Source organism: Pithys albifrons, chromosome 2, assembly GCF_047495875.1.
Source record: "Pithys albifrons albifrons isolate INPA30051 chromosome 2, PitAlb_v1, whole genome shotgun sequence".
NCBI lineage: Eukaryota > Metazoa > Chordata > Aves > Passeriformes > Thamnophilidae > Pithys > Pithys albifrons.
Genome location: NC_092459.1, coordinates 109,148,959 through 109,169,594, shown reverse-complemented (window position 1 = coordinate 109,169,594; position 20,636 = coordinate 109,148,959). Strand labels below are relative to the sequence as shown.

The following is a 20,636-nucleotide window of genomic DNA, read 5'->3' as shown; positions in this document are numbered from 1 at the left end:
TAGATTCATAATTGTACTTATCACTTGACAAGTTCACACCTTAAAACCCTTAAAGCTACAACCAATCTCTTTCCATTTCAAAAACACTTGTCATGAATGAACTGTAACAACACACTAAGCCTTATCTACAGAAAAAGAGTAGGAACAGACTATATACATTAGCAAATATTTGAATTTCTAACCACCAGAGTAAGTGCAGACTTTACAATTTTAGTTCTGAAGCACAGGTAAAACATCACCCTTAAGTTCAGCATCTTCAGCGAATGGCTTTGTGCACACACCTGAAGAGCAGCACACAAAGGGTAAAAGAACAACAAATGAACTCTGCAGTTCTTCTCAAGCACCACATACCAAGCACTTGAGCCAAACAACTCTGGATATTTGCCAGGAAACTCTGGCATCCTTAAGGTGACTAACATACCTACAGTTTCTTTACAAGAGTATTTTGCAGTTCCAAGAGAACATCACGCTTATCAGATGAAATCCTGAAGTGATTTGTAACATAACAAGCAAACTGAAGAGCACAGCAAAGGAATTTTGTTTAGAATAAAGCCTGAGTTGTCAACAAGCTCCCACATAGGCTTACTCAGCACCAGCTGCTTAACAAGGTATTTGAGAGAAGAGCTTCACTCGCTTATCTGGGAGGCCTCATCTCTCAAGTGCACTCTCCCTTTCACATCACGGTCTAGCAATTGCTGTTCAGTGTCCTACATGAATATAAAGATCCTTCCCACGATGTTTGCAGAAGTGTGACTTTCTATACACAGAGAGATTACTCCAGCCTGTTTAGTTTTCAGACTTCTGTGTTTTCACTTCACTAAATACCACAATAGCATTTCTTCTTTGTAACTATCACAGCAGTTATTCCTTCTTTATATCCAAATTTACTGCAGTCAACTGTCAACACCAGGATTAAACACCCAATATATCCAGACTACAACTGCTTTCTGAATGTTTTACTGATCAACTGTGCACAAAGATATGCCCTGGGAGGTGGAAGTGCTGTTTGTTCTTTAGTAGAAAACAGACCAGTTAGGCAGATACTGGTACTTATTAGCTGTGCTTACCTTAAGGCACCTTCTCTTGGGGATAGCACTATATAAAGTTATAGGGGAGCTGCCTAAGCAGTGAATGGCACCGTGACTGGAATTCCTGACTACCAGGATCATGAATCAAGAGCTTTTTAGTAACAACACACATTTAGGAGAAAGAATATAAAACTACATCAGTGAGACTCACTCCCCTCACCACCAGTGTCAGGAAAGGGAAAGGATGGGTTTATTTGGCAATTAGAAATCACTCCTGGTATTTAAATTTGAATCTTCAGTTGAATCTTAGTAGGCAACAGACTAAATTTATTATTAAACTTTTCAAAATTTAGCAAGAGCTCTTACACCTATTTGGAAAATTCAGTTGACAGAGTATTTATCATTTTATCCCACATGACAAAAAACGAAGAAAAGGTAAATGCAAAAAACTAGTTCTTAAAACAAACAAAACAAATCTTCAATGGCAGTACAACTTAAAGGTAGGAAGCTAACACATTTGATTTTGAAACCAATATTTCTGAAGTCCACAAGACCCTTTCTTGAACCTTTTAGTGTAGTATAAGTAATAAAGATACAAGTTTAGCACCAAATAATATATGTATATATATATATATAAATATATATATATATAAACCAGAGATATATCAGATTTTTCTTTTGAAACAGTTTTAAAATAATAGAGTCATGCAAACAATCATATTGAAGTAAATAGGAAAATAAATCTAAGTAGATCAGTCTCCCCTTTCCCAGAACTTTATTTATATTGCTGAAGACTCATGAGAAGGGGAGGAAAAAGCAAAGAACAGAAGCAACCTTAAGTTTGTTTCTAACTGGCAAATATATAAACTTACAGCCCTGTATATACACAATGACCAGTGTTCTGGCTCGGTAATAAAACAAATCCACACTGCACTCCTACAGCCTAAAGTTTTCTAAGATCTGGGACAGTACTTTGCTCAGCTGCAATGCCTGTGTTTGGCCAGGAGACATCACCAGGTCAGTGGTCTCCCTGCATTAGCACAGCTTCATGGATAAGAATCAGATGCAGGAGGATGCTGATGAGCATCTTAATTTATGCATCAATAGCCCAACATTACTTAAACAAATAAATTCAAAAATGGCAGTCATCATGACTCAGGGTAAGAAACCAAGCCTAGAGTAAAAAGTTTTTTCTTGTATCTCAAAGACATATCCTAACACTGTGAATCAGAGACCTTGAAAAAACTTTTGAACTTCCCCATTAAAAGAAAAATCTGCCTGTATGGTTCACCAAAAAGCACAAATGTTTTAAGCCTTTTCATGCTTGTTTAATTTGGTTTTCACCAGAGTTACTTGAAATATCACATTCACGTCTGTATTTGTAACTACCACCTGACATCAGAGGATCTCATGCAAGAAATAAAATTAAAAAAATTCTTATCCTACACTGGCCATACATCCATACACTATCCATCAAAACAACACTACCCATTTTTTTGTTGGCCCCTTACTGTATTAGTATTTTGACCTCAGCCAAAAATAAATTATAATAGAGTTGAGAAAATCCTTAGAGGCAAGGATGATCTAAAATAACAACAGTATGCAGCTACAGAAAACAAACTGAACAATGTGAGAGCAGCAAATGCCACAATCAAAGGGACTTTACCTACAAGACTCCTTTTCTTTCCAGTTACCATAAAAAAGGGGAGAAAAGGAACAAGAACAATAAGGACAAGCACAGGACAAAGATAACTGGTGGAGACTGCATGGGGGCTGAAGCAGCCTGCCAAAGCCCAACTGAACACGCAGGGAGATCTCTGACCATTTAAAAATTTTCTCTCCTGCAACTTCTGCCTTAGAGCAGAAGAAACTTCCTTCAATTTTTCATTTCAAAGCACTTGTAAAAGATCACAGGGATCATTCACACAGCAGCAGTCCAGCAGCACAATGCTCCAGATAAGTTTCAATAACACTTGCCAAAACAGGATTTGCAAGGAGCATTAATTGTGCATTAAAAAATCTGATCATAGGTTTGAAAGTCTATTACATGATTAACCAGTTTAACACAGAAGAACCAACTACATAACCAACTGTTTGGACTTGTGCATAATTTTTTTTAATGACAACCATTTCCACTTGTGTGTTACAGCTGCATTTTAAAAGCCAAACATGAAGAGCACCAAAATGCATGAACCTGTATTAGAAATAAGTCTTAGGTTGTTATGTCAACATAATTTAATTGTTGCTTATAGAACACAAACATAAACTGCAAGAGAAGGGAAAAAGTCATCCCAGTATTCCCCCTCCTCTTGACTAATTAGTGATAAATTTATAAACTGTGCATAATCCCAGTTCTCCTCACAATATAAAACAGCGTGGGAATTTTATTGCTTTAATGTAGTTTTCTTCAGAAAGAATTTAATTATGGTCCCCTTTCTTGACTTCTGAAAGTGTTCCATCTGCCAACTGTAAACGCAATTTGTTATCGTCCACTGAAACAATAATGTGGTGAAACCCACAGGTCTGACAGAACAATGACTTTGTTCCTTAATTCCTTTAGTTAATCCCTGCTTTGTCTGGCATCTCAAATAGAGCTGGAACCAACCATGGCTCTACCTTTTGTAGTAGTTTATACCCAGCTCAGACACATTCTTGGTCAAGACATGAGGCCATATAATTTTCTAAACCTGGTATTTCAAGTGATGAACACAAAACATGATTAAACCCAAAGCAGAATATGAACAAATCCACGACCAACAATGTGGATTATGTATCTTTCCTGTATTTTTCAGGGAATTTGCTCCCAAATTTAAAGCCAGCTATGAAGTTAACATGCACTTATCTGTTCATTTAAACATTCCTTAGACATGCACTTTTTAAACAAAGGGCAACCACCAACTTTTCAGCAGACTGTACAATAAGGACTCCTATTTGAAGGAAATTATAACAGTTTTTAATTGTGTAACAGAGCACAACATACATAATGTCTATGATTTGCAATCCACAACAACCCACGTTTCTGGCATAAGACCTTACACCCCGAGGTGAAGAATCTGACACAGTTAAAGTGTTCATGTTTAGAGTGGAATACTTTAGTTGCAATTACAGATTTATGGTGACAAGTGTCAGCAATGTTTGCAGATCTCAAGAGTTTATTTTTAGACTGAAGGTGAATTTCTATCAATTGCTCATGACATGCAGTTGTCCCAATGTTTTTTTTGTAAAAAAAAAAGTTAAAGAATTGCAATCTCTTTCAGATGCCATTTTCAGTGTTTCTGGTTTTTACCTATTTGCTTGTTGGTTTGGGGTTTTTTTGACTGGAAACACCAGTTAACTTCTTGTGTCCATGTGTTTCTTTATATTCATACTCTAACATTCACTATCAAGGAATTTCTCAAACAAATTTCAGTCCTATAAATAGAAGACCACCAGGAAAGTCACAGTATAAATGCAATCCACCAATACCCTTATGAGTATACAGTGACATTTTACTTGAAACAAACAAACAAAAAAGCTGATTACTTTAGTAAGATTCAATTTTGATTCTGTTAACATTTTTTCTCAAGCCACAAGCATTTAAGAATGTAACTCAGGTTAATCTAAAAGAAGACCAAAACCAGAAATCTGTAATGCTAGAAAGGAGTAGCAGTTGACTTAAGTTTTGATAGGGCAAGGAATTGGAAAGAGAAAACACACATCCTTCTTTTGTGGTCACTAACCAGGTTTCCAAAACATTTACAATGAGCCAGGGTATCTTATTATTTGTCTGCAGTAAACAAGGAACAATACCTGCTTTCCTCATGCACAGATCACATCCTTGTTCATTACCTTTTGGTAAAGTAATAGTAACAGTCTAACAAAGACATGGTAGCAAAGGAAACAATGTAATTATACTACACAAAAAGCAGGTATAAATAGTTCCTCTGCTGGTATCTTCTAAGGCAAAACCTGAAACAGCATGTTTGGCTCTTATGTAAGACCTGAAAAATCAGGAGGTCACAAAAAGTATCTCTAAAAAAAATACTTGAGGCTTGTAAATTCAAAAGAAGAAACCCCTTGCAGAGCAGAATGTTTCCTTTAACTTAAGAGGAAGTAAAGCAATGAATAACCTCCCAGCTGTGGATTATTTCAAAAACAAAGCTGAGTTAAGCAACCCATCCCCTTAAAGCCACAGAAAACACAATCAGAAATGGCACAATCAAGATCTCCATGCCAGAAATGACAAAAACATTACAGAAGCACCCTGGAGTGCAATGGCAGGAGATGGATTCAAGTTATTAGCTGCCAGCATCTGATCTTTCCAAGAACATTTAACTCTTACTGCAAGGGAATTCCTCAAGCAGATGCCAAAAATACCACAGCAAGGACCAGATTTAGACTTCTTATTACAGCAAAACATTGGCTTCCAGTAGGAAAAGCTGTCCTCTTCTGTTATCACTTTGCCTTTTCTTTGGCTTATGAACAAAGGAAAACAGATTCACAGTCTCTCTGCACCTGAAAACCTATTTCTAGAAGGGTGGTTGCAAATGAGGAGAGCCTGTCTGTTACAACAGCATTTCTACAAGCCAAATCCACTCTAGAGAGAGAGTTGCTGTCCAGGCTGAAGTCAATATGTTCTTAAATTGGTTTAATAAGCTTACCTTTATTTTTGGAATTAGCTTGAGCAAACAAAATACAGCAAGAAAGTGTTTACTTCATAAAGCCTCCTGGAAATCAATGCTTTCGATTTTGAACCTAACGCTGTTACAGCCAGAAGGTCCATTACCTGAAACTGGAGTTTCAGAGCACTTTTTTTTCCTTGGACATATATAAGCTGAGGAAAACAATGTTCTTCAGTTCCAGTAAGGCAATCATATCCAAGCCTTATTTCTCATTACCCAACATTCAGAATTAATCAATACCACTGTACATTACTGTGGTTTCAACAAACACCAAATATGTGAGACACCTTTGTTACAAAGTGTTGTATGTGCAACAAACATTAAAGTAACAACACTCAGGAGACTCACACCAGGAATCAGGCACTTATCGCAGGCAGCTCCTTCTTCCTGTTCTCCTGCCCTTCCCAGGGTGGCATTAAACACCAGACACCCCACAACAACCCAGCCCATGCAATATCCAAATCACTTTGGCAGTGCTCTTCGTCCTCTCATCACTGACAATACAGGAAGACTAAGTCAGGTGGCAAAATGTGAAATTTAAACATGTCTTGGATATAGGCATCTTCCTTTTAAATCTCATTACACTGCATTATGAAGCAATCAAACATGTACATGCTGCTTCACTTCTCCCTGTTTCACAGAATCATAGAATCAATTGGGTTGGAAAAGACCTCTGAGATCATCAAGTCCAACCCTTGGTCCAACTCCAGTCCATTTACCAGATCATGGCACTCAGTGCCACGTCCAATCTCAGTTTAAATCCTCCAGGGAAGGTGAATCCACCCCCTCTCTGGGCAGCCCATTCCAATGCCTGATTACTCTCTCTGGAAAGAATTTCCTTCAGGCTTAGCTGGGGAATGAGAGGAAGATTTGGAAAATATCAATCTAGATGTTGCATTAGCTCAGTAGGCTCTTTTTTAACCAAGAATAGCATTACTTACCAAATGTAAAAGACCAGGTTATCTTTATAAAGTTAATATAAACAAAAAAAAGTCTGAACTCAGAATCTCCTAACGTGCTTCACCGGTTGCAGATGAAGGCACTGCCTTTACTTAAATCTGGAAAGAGACAGTGGGGGAAATGTTCATAAGAACAAGCATATTTTACAATCATACAGCCCAACACAACTGGCTGGGAAAGTCCATCAGGTTTAAAATCTGGCTCTGCAGGAATGCAATACCCGTGTCCAATGTACAGCACACAACGTGTAACGACAGATGTCGTAAGTAACACATAACTGAGATGTTTTCCTTCCTACGATTTCTTAAATTCCTTTCAAAACTGTTCAACTCACTGAGAAAAGCTATTTCTGGATGTTACCCTCAAACATGCTAGCTGAAAACCTGTTCTAAATTAAGATAAAAAGATGCTAGATTAGAAAGTATTAGAACTAGATTACCTAAGGCGAACTGTTCCCCGAGACTTATATACAGAGCAGTATGTTCTCCATCATATATAAACCTTTCAATTTTCACACAAACTACAGTAAAGAGTAGATTACAACTGCCCAGAGCTGTACTCTGATGTGAAAGGTTCTCCTGCAGCTTGGCAGAGGAAATACAGCTGCATAAGGAGAACAACCACATAGGTCTTCTTCCCATTTCTGCAAACTTTTGCTTGTTTTTCAGTGAACAGGCTTATATTATTCATCATTTATCCCACCTACAGACATTACATCATACTAAAAGCACAATACAGGGGGGACACCTAATACTCCAAAGAATAAAATATATTGTTCATCGCTTTTCAAATAAACTTGAACAAATGAACTTGAGGTTTCACATTTCCTTCCCCCTGTTACCAGCTTTCAAACCTACTAAGGTGACAACAGGATTTACCTGTCATTGTGGTTCTCACAAAACAGGGCTCATGGAATTGATAAATTCAGATTATTTGCCCTACAGAGGCGAATTTATTAGATCACCTTGCAAGTGGCACCAAGACAGAAAAACTCCTTGCAGTATCAATCGAACAATTTAATTGCTAAAGACATCAGCATGAAAGGAAGTCTACTGAAAATGAGACTGTCAGTTTTCAGACAAGGCACATTTCAAGGCTTTTCTCTGTGTGTGCAATAACAGCAGCTTGCACAGTGTGGTTTTACTGCACAAAGGAAAAAAAACCTAACAGACAAAATTTCTGACACCTGGGAATGAGTTGGATTTAAGCTACTGCTCTAAGAGGACTCTCCGGAAAAGTTCCAAGTTTTCTGAATCCCTGTGAAAGGGTAGGCATGTCACTGCACTGAAACCTTCACAAAGGAGTAGTTTAGGTTGTCAAACAACACAACAGCAGAGAAAGGAATGAGCATTCTGTCGAAAAAGATAATGAGTATCTGAAGGAAGATTATGCCGCTGAGTAGAGTGAAAACAACCACACTGAGCATCAATTTCTTTACCGCTGGGTTTCCAGCTGATGCCACCACAGATCTGCAAGGAGAGTTACATGAATATTTCAGCAGCCAAGGGCAAAGAGTTGATTGAGGTCCATCTAACCTGCTCTATTATTTCCACAGTGAAAGACAAGTCTTTGCAAAATACAGAAAGTTTCAGATTATTACTTCATTTAATTAGGGTGTTAAAATGCTCAATAAGTTACTAGAGGAATGTTTTTAAGTAGAAATGTAAGATCACATGCTGCCTTCATCAACAGAAATACGTAACACAAATACAATTCACTGTGTATAACTCAAAATTTTACAGCCTATGAAATCCTTTGCTAAACAAAACTGTGACCTGAGCAAAAATAAAATAAAAACAAACTAAGGCCAAGCTCCTTCAACTGCTTACTTATAAACAAATTAAGGAAGTAAAAAGGTCATACTTTCACACTGCCTTAGAAGGTCATACAATGTGTACCTCGTGCAAATATCATGTGGAATGAAAACACTGTAGCCACATTAGTTTTTCTACATTACTTTCTAATTTTAAGCCTAAAGACTCATATTGCCATATTTGTGCTATTTATTCCCACTGATAAAACTGTTTAAAAAAAAATCCCACAACCCCTCAGTAGTCACAGCTACTTCACCTCTTCCCTGGGCTCTCACAATTAATGTTATAATTCTCCAGGTACAGCTCCAACTTCAGGAGGAGGAACCACTGCACATGCATTAGCTGTGTGAGCCCACATGGCTACTTCTATGCCAACAATACAGCTGAACATTTTTATGCTTAAAGTGGGCTAATTGGCTTTCCAAGTCTAGTTCATATGCCCAGAGAATAAAACAAGGAGGAAATACTTTTAATTTTGTTCAGCCTCCAAGGACCAGTTCAGTTAAAAAGCAGCATCCATCAAACTCACTTTACCACAGACACAACAGCTGAAAAATTAGTTCTAATGAAGCACGTTGGGCTGCAAACCATGCATGGAAACAAAACTCATACGGACAGTGCAGCTCCTGTCAACAGTGCTCCTCTACTCACTCCATTCGTTTGTGAATGGATGTTTGCTTAAGGAGCATCACACTCCTGAAGGTTTCGGTTTCTGTGCTGAAGCTGGAAGGAAGGGGCTGGAAGGAGAGGCCCATTTACTGACACCTTGAAGGAATCCCAAGGCTTAACCTTTGTTTTAAGGCACTGTCTTCTCCAAGGAAAAAAATAGTATTTTGCTTCATCAGGTAGATATTTATAATGGCAAACTCAAGTGTCAGGACCTTATAAGCATTTGAGCGATTCTACCCCATTTGAGAATGATATTACTTATTAAAAAATAATAATAATCATAATTACATTATCACTACAGGCTGAAGCTGAGTTACCTCCAGCTGCATTTAGCAACTGATTGGCTTTGCCCCTCTTACAAGAGAAAGCTTGCCTGGAGACGCCAAGTACACAGAGCAGCTGAACTTCTCGTACCACATCCCGACCCTGTCCCCTCACAGCCGATCCCCAGGGCACCCACATCCCGACCCTGTCCCCTCGCAGCCGATCCCCAGGGCACCCACATCCCGACCCTGTCCCCTCGCAGCCGATCCCCAGGGCACCCACATCCCGACCCTGTCCCCTCGCAGCCGATCCCCAGGGCACCCACATCCCGACCCTGTCCCCTCGCAGCCGATCCCCAGGGCACCCACATCCCGACCCTGTCCCCTCGCAGCCGATCCCCAGGGCACCCACATCCCGACCCTGTCCCCTTGCAGCCGATCCCCAGGGCACCCACATCCCGACTCTGTCTCCTCGCAGCTGATCCCCAGGGCACCCACATCCCGCCCCTGTCCCCGGGCAGCCGATCCCCAGAGAACCGCGGGGCGCGCTCCACGCCGGAGGGCAACGCCGAGCCCCGAGCCCGGCCGGGACGAGCCGAGCAGCGGCGCCGCAGCGAAGGGGACTCGCGGAGCTGCCCCTGCCCTGCCCGGCCGGGCCGCGCCGCCCTCCCCTAGGGCCGAAAGGGGAAGGCCGGCGCTGTCCCGCCAGGCCACGGCCGCCGCAGCCCCGCCGAGGGGCCCCCGCTGCCCTTCCCCGGCCGGGCCCGGAGGGGACGAACCGCCCCCGCGCCGGGTCTTACCTGCGGGCTGCGCGGGGGGCGGCGGGGCCTGGGAGGGCATGGCGGCAGCGGGCGGGGCGGGGACAGGAGGGGAGGACGGGGAGAGGAGAAGGGGCCGCGGCCGGTTATCTGCGGCCTCCCGCGGCAACCGCCATGGAGGGGCAGCCGCTGTGGGCGACAGGAACCGCGTCGCTGCGGCCCGGCCCCCTCCGGCCACCGCCTCCCGCCCCGCCACCGCCTCCCGGCGGCGTCACGTCCGGCCGGGCCGGGAAATATGGGGATAAACCCGCCTGGGACGTACGGTGTTGCGTTGTGTCGTTTTGTGGTGTGTCATGGTGTGGGCCCGTAGTGGGCTGGGTTGGAACGGGCCGCAAAAAGCAGCCGGGTCCGGCGGCAAGCCGGCTGTGTTGTGTTAAAATTTAAAAATTATAGCGTGGTTTTTCAGTACCGTGGAAGCCTCGTGCTCTGGCGGGAGAGGCCGAGCTGTGCTCCGTGCGGTGGCTGCGACGCGCTGGAGGGCGGCAGTAGTGAAACTGCGAGCGGAGCGGAATATCAAAGCGCTGTCCTGGAATCACGGGGCTGGTCAGGCTCGGAAAGGCCCGAGGGCATCGAGCCCAGCTTGGGGCAGAGCAATGTCCACGGAGCCCAGCCTGGAGCAGAGCAGTGTCCGCGGAGCCCAGCCTGGGGCAGGGCAGTGCCCGCGGAGCCCAGCCTGGGGCAGGGCAGTGCCCGCGGAGCCCAGCCTGGGGCAGGGCAGTGCCCGCGGAGCCCAGCCTGGGGCAGGGCAGTGCCCGCGGAGCCCAGCCTGGGGCAGGGCAGTGCCCGCGGAGCCCAGCCTGGGGCAGGGCAGTGCCCGCGGAGCCCAGCCTGGGGCAGGGCAGTGCCCGCGGAGCCCAGCCTGGGGCAGAGCAGTGTCCATGGAGCCCAGCCTGGGGCAGAGCAGTGTCCATGGAGCCCAGCCCTGGTCAGAGCAGTGTCCACCTAAGCAAATCCTGGACTCGGCGCCAGGGTCTGGTGGACACTGCTCTGTCCAGGCCTTGCTTAGACACCTCCAGGACGGTGACTGCGCCACCTCCCTGGGACAGCCCATTCCAAGGTCTCATCACCCTTTATGTGAGGAAGTTCCCCCTGATGTCCAACCTTAACCTCCCCTGGGATAACTTAAGACTGTGTCCTTTCGTCAGGTCACTGGTTGCCCATGAGGGGAGACTGATCCCCACCTGGCTACACCCTTCTTCCAGGGAACTGGACAGTGATAAGGTCATCTCCGAGCCTCCTGTGTTCCTCCAGAGGCCACACATACATACACACCCCATATTTAAACCCACAGTAGTTTGGCTGAGGAAGGCTCAAAGCAAGTCCATTCATAGAACTTCCACTTTGAGATGGGTTTGTGGAATAAAAATGCCTCAAATGCATTTAAGAGTAATTATAATTAATATGGTAATGTAATAAGCAATAGAGAGCTTTTCTAAAGCATAGGGGAATTGTATAGTTAATGCAGTGTTTCTGTGACGTTAGGAATCCTGTTACAATACCTGATGATAATCGTGAGAGACTATTAATGAGGCTGTGTGATTAATTCTCTATTATTTCGCCGCCTGGTGGCTGTTCTCTGGTTTTTTTCAGCTTAGTGTCAGAAACGCCGAGTAAAGCTTGTGCTAACCTGGCAGGACAGAAGGAGAAGCGTGAGGGAACAGTAAATAGGGTGATTTAGCAGTCAGTGATCTCTGACCTTCAAGCAGTGTACAACAATGTGTTTTACAAATTGCAGAGAAGACCCTGTAAAAGCAGTGAAATACTTTGTTGAAAAATGACAGACCAACTAGATGGGGTTTTTTTCCCCATATGTGGCAGTAGCCATGAAGTTCCAGGGGCCCAAAGTACACCTGAGTGTGTGGTGCTAGTCCATGAAGAATCATTTTCCATTCCAACTGTGTTTAATTGGTGGTCATTGACTATGAGTGTTAGTCATCCTATTGTAAATAATGTAATTAGAGGAGGTAAAATAATAATTACCTTCTCTTTTACAGCTGCTGTATCAATAATTTGAATGATCATACAGAATAAACACAGTGCCTGTAAACTCCACACACAGCAACATGAGCTCTTGTGTTTCCAGTAAAATCAGATTCATTACCCAGTGTGCAACAAGCCAATAATTACACACAAGAGAAAGACACTATTTATTTATTTATTTATTTATTTCAGAGTTGTGCAAGCCTGGGTGCTCAGTGGTGTGTTGCAAATCATGCACACCAACTATCAAAACGTTTTACTATTTATACATTTTAGCAGAGGGATTAGTGTTAATTGGCTGCATATTCTCTTATTAGTTAGTATTCTATCTTCTATTGGCTAATGATTCTTTAGCTTCTCTGACTAATTAGTCCACATGCTAAGTCTTGCTCTTCTTTTGGGTTGTTGGGTTTCTTCAGTCAGTGGTCTGTGAGTTGCTGGTCACGATCTCCCCCCGCCACAATTACCTTTTACCCAGTCAGAGCTGATTCAGCACAGTTGCTGAGTTGGCTTTATTAGTTTCTTCCTTATCTGCCAAATGTCCTTGTGGCCTATAAATTCTGCATTCCTCGTGTCCACTATCAGTGGTACATCCTTCTTCCCATGGTTTGTTAACCTCCCCCTAGGTCTGAGATCATTGAAGCATGTCCAGTCCTAAACCTTAGCAAGGGATTCTTCCAAGTAATTTGTTTTTCTAACACCTGTCTTTTAGAGCTTACTTTTTAGGTGCAATCTGTTTAACAGATTAAGTCTCCCTTTTTGTTGATTAGGCTTGAAAGTATACAAAGATCAAACATTTAAGAACATCCTTTCTCAAGAAAATTTCACATATTCCGCATTTTGCAACATTAGCACCCTAAAATAAAATAAAATAGTGAAGCCCTTCTTGTACAAAAGTCCAAAATCACAAGCACAATCATGTGCTCCAGAGGGAGAGCCAGAAAGATCAACCGTGTCAGTAATTAGGTTCTATAGTAGAAAGAAATTTTTTAAGTCAAATTCCCAGATGATTTGGGGAACTGGCTCATATCCTAAGCTACAAAGAAAAGCAGAAAATCCCTCCAAATGGTCCCTGCCAATCTGATCAGAGGAAAATTTTCTTTCCTTTCTATTTTGATGGTATTCAGAAGTTTCTAGGACCAGAAGCTTTAATCAGTATCTAGTTGTGAGTCCGTAAAATTCATTTAACTTCAGTGCAGGATCAGATGAGAGGTAAACATTTCACATTAAAAAAATGAAAGTGATATTCACTTAGACATAGTGTGAATGACTGACAAGATTTAGGGTTTCTTTAGTCATTCCTGTGTAAGCTTTGCTGGTTGGGAGAGATTACATGTGCTTGCAAAGGCAGACTGACTCTTTATAATAACCTTAGCCATATTATGTATTACTTCTGTGAAATGGAATTCATGGGCTACAACACTAATTTCAAGGTTATATTTTTTAGCATATGAAAGTTTCCTTTAGAGAATTTCATGGATTGTAAAAACTGTATCTTATATGGAGATGTTCTATCCATTTTCAAACATATGGTGAGGTGTTTTTAGAGCGTGTACTTCCAAGGCACTTATTTCCTTACAGCATGGTGAAAAAAAAGTTGTAATTTTGATAGATTCATCTCAGTTTTGGAATATCACATCTCAAGGAAGCCCTTCTGCATAGTGCAATAGAGGTTTTAAGTCGAGCAGGGCTGGTCTTTGTAACTCCGAGGCTGATCCTTGAATTCTTGGCTGCAGCAAAGCAGCTTTATCAGTCTCTGCTACTGAGCCTTGAACTGTCAGGAGAGGGCGCAGCCCTCCCAGAAGTCTCTTATGGAAAAAGGTCTTGTGGTGTGTCAAGATGATTCAGAAAGGCTCTCCCAAAAACCTGCGTGGTCTGGAGGCTCAGGCACTCCTCTTGGGTTGGGAAGTAAGGATGGCAGGGGGAACTTGTTATGGTCTACATCCATGTCCTTTGTAAAACTTAAGCATTCATAATTCTCAAGAAAAATGAGTATGTAGTATTTACAGGGAAACAACTTTTTATTTCTCCTTTTGAAGTTTACAACATAGTTCCTGAATATAAACTTTAGTTATACTAAAAGCTGCACCATATATTGTGTAGTGTGGTGCAGAACATCTTCTGAAATATATACTACTGGTAGGGGATAGTGCAATTCTTTTTTCTTTTTAATTTAAAAAATACATTCAGTACAACATGGCTCCTGGCAGTGTAAGGTCTTTCTGGCTTCCCCACTCAGTGGAGAAGAAATTTGCTCTAATCAAAGTCTAGATAAATCTCCAAATTTCAGGCAGTTTACTTCCCTCTCTGCTGTGTCTGGCAACACTGCTGAGCAGAAACTAGATAGTCAAGAAATCCTGATTGATTTTTAATTTTTCATTTTTTTTTCTTTAGGTTACAATTGAATCAGACATTTAAAGATTTGGAATTATCCATAAAATGAATTTAAAATGGTCTTTGGAGACCTTGACAAATTAGAGGGCTGGGCAATCACCAACCATATGAATTTTAAGAAGGGCAAGTGCCAGATCCTGCACTTGAAAAGAGGCAGCCCTGGATGTACAGACAGACTGGGGAATGAGGAATGAGATGCTGGAAAGAAGTGGCATGGAAAGGAACCTGGGGGGTCCTGGTGGATGGCAAGTTGAATCTGAGTCAGCCTGGCAGCCAGGAGGCCAACTGTGTCCTGGGGGCCTCACGCACAGCATCACCAGCCGGGAGAGTAGGGATTGTCCTGCTCTGCTCTGCACTGGGGCAGCCTCACCTGGAATACTGTGTGCAGTTTTGAGTGCCACAATATAGAAAAGACATTAAGCCATTAGAGCGTGTCCAAAGAGGGGCAATGAGGATGGTGAAGGTCCTTGAAGGGAAGCCGCATGAGGAGCAGCTGAGGGCACTTGGTCTGTTCAGCTGGAGGAGACTGAGGGTCTTCAATAACCTCACAAGGGGAAATGGACCAGTGACAGGACTCCAGGAAATAGTATGAAGCTGAGTCAGGGAGCACTCAGAAAAAGGGTTCTTCCCCCGAGGGTGGCTGGGCACTGAACAGGCTCCCCAGGGAAGTGGTCACAGCAACAAGCCTGACAGAGTTCAAGAAACATTTGGACAATGGTGTCAGTCACGTGGTGAGATTCTTGAGGTGTCCTGTGCAGGGCCAGGAGCTGGACTCAGTGAGTCTCTTCCATCTCAGCATAGTCTGTGATTCTGTGGTTCTATGAAACCTTTGCAAATTCATTTTCACACAGTTTTTTCACTTTTTCCCATCCTGACATGAAAATGAATTGGTATGTTTCTCTGAAATGTTTTTAATTCAGTAAAAGGGCATTTATCTTAGACCCTTAGAGCTGAAATTACCCCAACTACTGCATTATCAAGCAGAAAGAGCTTTTCTGACTAAATTCACCAGTCAGCCTCAAAAGCTTTACTTTAATTTTTTTATGGCTGTGGTTTCATAAGATGGGCATTATCAAAGCTAGCTGAATGAATAATATGTGCTTTCTGCTGGCTTCTAAGTGGGCATCAGTTAGTAAAAGAAAAATTCTGCAGTTACTGGTAGCTGAGTTAAACAAAGCTGCAGCTGAGCAGAGAATGAACTGTTACCAAAGCTGCCTGTTATTTAACTGCACTGTTCTTTGGCATTGAAAGATCTAAAACAGATCTATGAGCAGTGGATTCTTGTTTGTTCAAGGGGTGGTTGGTGCCTTGAGCTCCATCCTGAATCAGTGCAGACTGCCTGGCTCTTCCTCAGGGCATCATCCAACCACTTCAAAAACCCCCTTGTGAAGAGCCCACCTGGGTCTGTAACCTGTTTGTAGAGCTAAAATCCCTAGGATCCCCCTTTGCTGTAGTTCTAAGACTTCCTGAATTAATTTCTGAACCATGTGGTCTTCACATGTCTCTCTGCTGTAGTGTCTGGCCTCCCTGTGCTTGGTGTTAGCTGTTAAGACAATCCCTATGGGATGGTCTCAGTTTCCTTGCAGGACTTCAGTCCCTCTCAAAGCTTTTCAGAGGCTCTGGGATACTCTAGTAAACATCTCAAATGCCCACATCTTCTGCATCACTGCTGCTTCCTTTAGCATTGACCTCCGGGCATGCAGAATGACCAGGCATTGGTTGCTCTTGTTTTGGGAATCCAACAAAGGTGTTTTAACTTTTCCCAGCTCCTCAAGCAAGGGACTGTCTCCTTTATGCAATGACATAAAATATAAAACACTGTAATACGTGTTTTAGATGGAACAAAGAGATCCTCTGTTTGGAGTGCAATTACTTTTTACAAATCTCCCTGGCTGCCTGCACTGGAGTCACAGTAGGAAGCTGAGCAGGCATTGCTACAAGAGCAGCCCATTCTCTTGTGATTTATGGGCCATTAAAAATTCCACAACTGTCCTTAAACAGGCCTGAATGTGTTAACCACAAAGAACTCCGTGTAGTTACAGAAAAAATATGAAATGGCAGTTATTTTAGAAGTTTCCTACATCTGTATGTAGGTTCTTTGGCTTTTGTCTCAGGCTTAGTTGGGCAAGAATAGGGTTGTTGCCATTCAACATGGTTTGTTGGGAAGGGTTTTTTTGGTTGGTTTGTTGCGTTGGGGTTTTTACTTTATTTTGTTTGTTTGCTTGTTTTTTCTTTTAAGGAACTCCTCTCTGAGTCCTGACCACGTTTACAGCTGATTGGGAGCATCTAATGAACATGAAGGCACATTCTTGCCATGTGAGGGCTACCCAGTGGATTAACCAGATCATGAATATCAGAACAGCCTCACTTTACCTGCCATGGTCTAGACCACATCCTCCAAGTGGTGGAAGTTAATGGCTTCAGTGTGGCAATATTATGTGTACACCTGGCCTCAACCTGTTTTTATACATAACTCATCAGCAACGTGCGCAAAGCGTATTTTAGTGTGTGTACCTACTAATGGTGGCAAGGCTTGTCAGCAGAGTCGGTAGCCAAACCAAGGTATGACTATACTTCCTAGAAGAGGGTGTTGTGTGAGTACCTCAGCCATCAGGAGGAAAGCAAGATTTCCAGAGTCCTCAGTACAGTGCAACTAATTATTTTTTTAATACAAGCTCTAAATGCAGAAAGCCAGTATGAAAAGAAAATCAAAATTACTCATTTCAAGACAGTTGCTTGCCTTTAAGAGGCATGGCTTGTGAGCTTTTTGCATTTAAGATGAAAAGTGCTAAAAATTGTTTGAGACCATTATTCCATTTTAATGAACTAATTTATTTATTGGACAAAGGTGAGGTGATTTCCATAATCATCCTCCCTCCTTGTGCCTCAGCTCCTCTCTGTCTCAAAGGGAGTCAAGAGCCTCCAAACATCCATCAGCTGATGGGAAATTCCAAGGTAGAAACTACCAACTCTGTGTATGTGACAGGCAACATTACAGCAGTCTTTGGCATACTGAGCTGTGCAGAGTAGTAGCATACATGCTTTGTAATCTTTATTAACTTCTATTTTAAGACATTTTAATTTCCAAGTAATTTTAGAGTTTGGGGATGTTTGGTTGGGGTTTTCTGAGGTTTAGGAATACTGAAACTTACCTCTGCAGGTGGTTTTTAACATATATTTTAGAAGACTTGTAATATCTCCCAGGCAGTCAGCAATAGGACAAGGGGGCAAGGGCTTAAGCTCTGCCAGGGGAAATTTAGGTTGGATATCAGAAAAAAATTCTTTCCAGAGAGAGTAATCAGGCATTGGAATGGCCTGCCCAGGAAAGTGGTGGATTCACCATCCCTGGAGGTTTTTAAACTGAGATTGGACATGGCACTGAGTGCCATGATCTGGTAAATGGACTGGAGTTGGACCAAGGGTTGGACTTGATGATCTCAGAGGTCTTTTCCAACCCAATCCATTCTATGATTCTATCTTGTTGCAATCACACAAGTTCATTTCTTTTCTGTATGTCAGCACAGTCAGTGAAATTCAGGTGCCAAATTCAGATGTTTCCATGAAGTTGTCCTCACAAACCAGTGTTGTGTGACTGGCAGTGATGCTTATCAATAAAAATAATTGGAGAATTTTTTGCAAAGATCATGTCCTTTTCTATATACAGTGAATAACAAAATGTCCATTATGCTTAAGTGAAAGCAGGACTCAGTTTCAGGTTTTAAGATGGAAATGGCTGAGGTTTTTCTGAGTTAATGACAACTTCTGTCTCACATGCAACTGCTATACAAGGATAGATGTTCCCTTCACAGATATTTGTCAAATTCCTTGTCATTGTCTTTGAGATTCATATCTGATGCCTTGTTTCAGTACCAGTTTTATCCTGTCATATTTTTCAACCACAGGTTTGCTTTGTTGATCTGTGTTTATTGATGTGTTTATTGAGATGCAAAGCATCTGGGATGTAGGCACAAAAGAAGGCTAGATCTCAGAAAAACAGTGTTGCTTTCTTGAAAGCTCTTATACAAGAAATATGTGAGATTGGCTATACCTGATCCTAAACTCCCTGACAAGGCTGTTGTCATAAACAAGAAGAGAGAAAATGCCATGCTGCAAATAGCTAAAATGTGTTTGAGTGCCAACAGAGGTGCTGTCAGCCCCAGAATCCTGCAGGCATCGAGCCTGGGCTGCACCAGCAGCCAGGGGGAGACCCTCAGGTGGAGGGATCTGTTAATCTCTGTGTCAGCCCCTGCTGTTGTCTTATCAGCAGAAAGAAAAAAGCAAGAGGTCTGACATTTGTACCAAGAACAGGCAGAATGGGGGAAGGAACAGTCAGAGGGGAGTGTGGAGAACAGGTTGGGAAAAAACAGCAGGATGACAAAGGCAAGCACAGAGACAGTGGGGCAGATGAGGAGTCCAACCTCCACCCCTTCAATATCCAGGATCAGTCAGAGACCTCTGTTTCCATGAGGAGAGCTAGGAAAGATGAGATGAGGTAAATTCAGATATCTGAGCGATCTGTTTAAATTCATTAGGCCCTAAGAAGGAACCCTCTTTCTGAATCCTGGCTAACTGGGTTTCAGTCCTGGGAAAGGGATGCTGTCTCTGAGTCAGCTTGTTGGTTCTAGAAGGCAAGTATGATCCCATCAGGCTTACATGGTGTCACTGATGTACAGGAGCCCTTGCCAGGTGTGCCTCCCCTCACCATTCTCTGCATCTCTGCAACCAACCCAGTGCAGCCTGTGGCATTTCCAGGGAGCAGAGCTGCAGCCACCCCATCCCTAAACTTACTGAACTCAAGGGGTGTGCATTAGTGATGAATCTGTCTCACAGGTTTCAGTTTCTAATCACTGAGATGAAAAACAAAGCTTAATAAGCACAATAAATCTTTCAGTTTATAGGGTCTGCTGCTTGTTGCCAGGAGCTTCGATTCCCAGCACAAGCTGATTGCCAGATATTTCAAAGGAGAATCTGTTGTCTTGATTTCCCTGCATTTATCAAATTGTTTATAATATGGGCCACAGGGTCTTTTCTGTCTGCTTGGTTGGATGTAGGTCAACAGTTCAGTGGATTTAAATGAAAGAGGACCTTCAATTGGTTTGCATGGAAATGGCATTAGGCCAATTGCCCAGTTGTGGAATGTTATAAGAGCCGAACAGACATAATTATTTCCAAATTTGGCCACAATCCATATTTTATCCATATTTATCCATATTTTGCTGCAAACAGTCTTGTCTCCTTTGGCAAGAAATCCCCTGGTAGAGAACATATCCTTAGTAACTCACTGTTTTTATACTGGGTATATACTGCTATTTCATGCTGGGTGGAATTTCCAACTCTTTGGAGAGACCAAGAGGCATAACCCTTGCTAGTGATGCAGTTATCTCCCAAAATCAGGCCTCTGTCTCCTTGGCAGCCTGTCTCAAATGTTGCAGTTTATGAGATCATTCACTGTTCTCTGAGCAGCAATTAATTCTTGATAGAAAACCTGTTTGCCATAGCCTGGTTTTTTCAAGGAGCAAAGATTCTTGTGCACATGATCATGTGGAGCAGGAGGGAGTCCCAGGAGCACTGCAGAGATCTCCCACCAGTCAAATGCTTGTTCTTCTCTTTCAAAGAGGTGGTGGGACATGAACCAGCTTTTGTTCAAAAATAACATAGCCATTTTAACACACGACTGCCCCACACAAGCATGTCCTCTTGTACCTTCTGGGATCATTTTACCTGAATTGTGCTGATGGAACTCAATTGCTGTCAGATGGCCCTTTGCAGAGTTGCTTCAGGGGTGAGGAAAATGTAGCATGAACCTGCTGTGGTAGCTGTCACAAACTGACCTATTCTTTTCTTGCTCATAGCCAGCAAGTCAGGGATAACTGGTGTATCCACTCATGGCTGCTGATCCATAAGTCTCCTGATCTTCTTTCTGTATAAATGTCTTTAGATGCAGTTTGACAGCAGGTTATACTGAGAAGATTTTTCCACTCTGCCATTCTGCACTATCAAGACAAGCTTAAATTATCCTACAGGCAGCGCCTTCAGAGAGGCCTGTGTT

At 42.5% G+C, this 20,636-nt stretch overlaps 1 protein-coding gene across 2 annotated transcripts in view; it reads right to left on the bottom strand.

Annotated features, from left to right (window-relative positions):
• The window catches only part of AFTPH (aftiphilin), a 45,492-nt gene extending 35,106 nt beyond the window's left edge, over window positions 1-10,386 (bottom strand). For both annotated transcript variants that reach the window (XM_071582067.1, XM_071582068.1), the window contains exon 1: window positions 10,196-10,386. The gene's annotated coding sequence lies outside the window, so the exon portion shown is untranslated. The remainder of the gene's footprint in view (window positions 1-10,195) is intronic.
• Window positions 10,387-20,636: the final 10,250 nt, after the last annotated feature.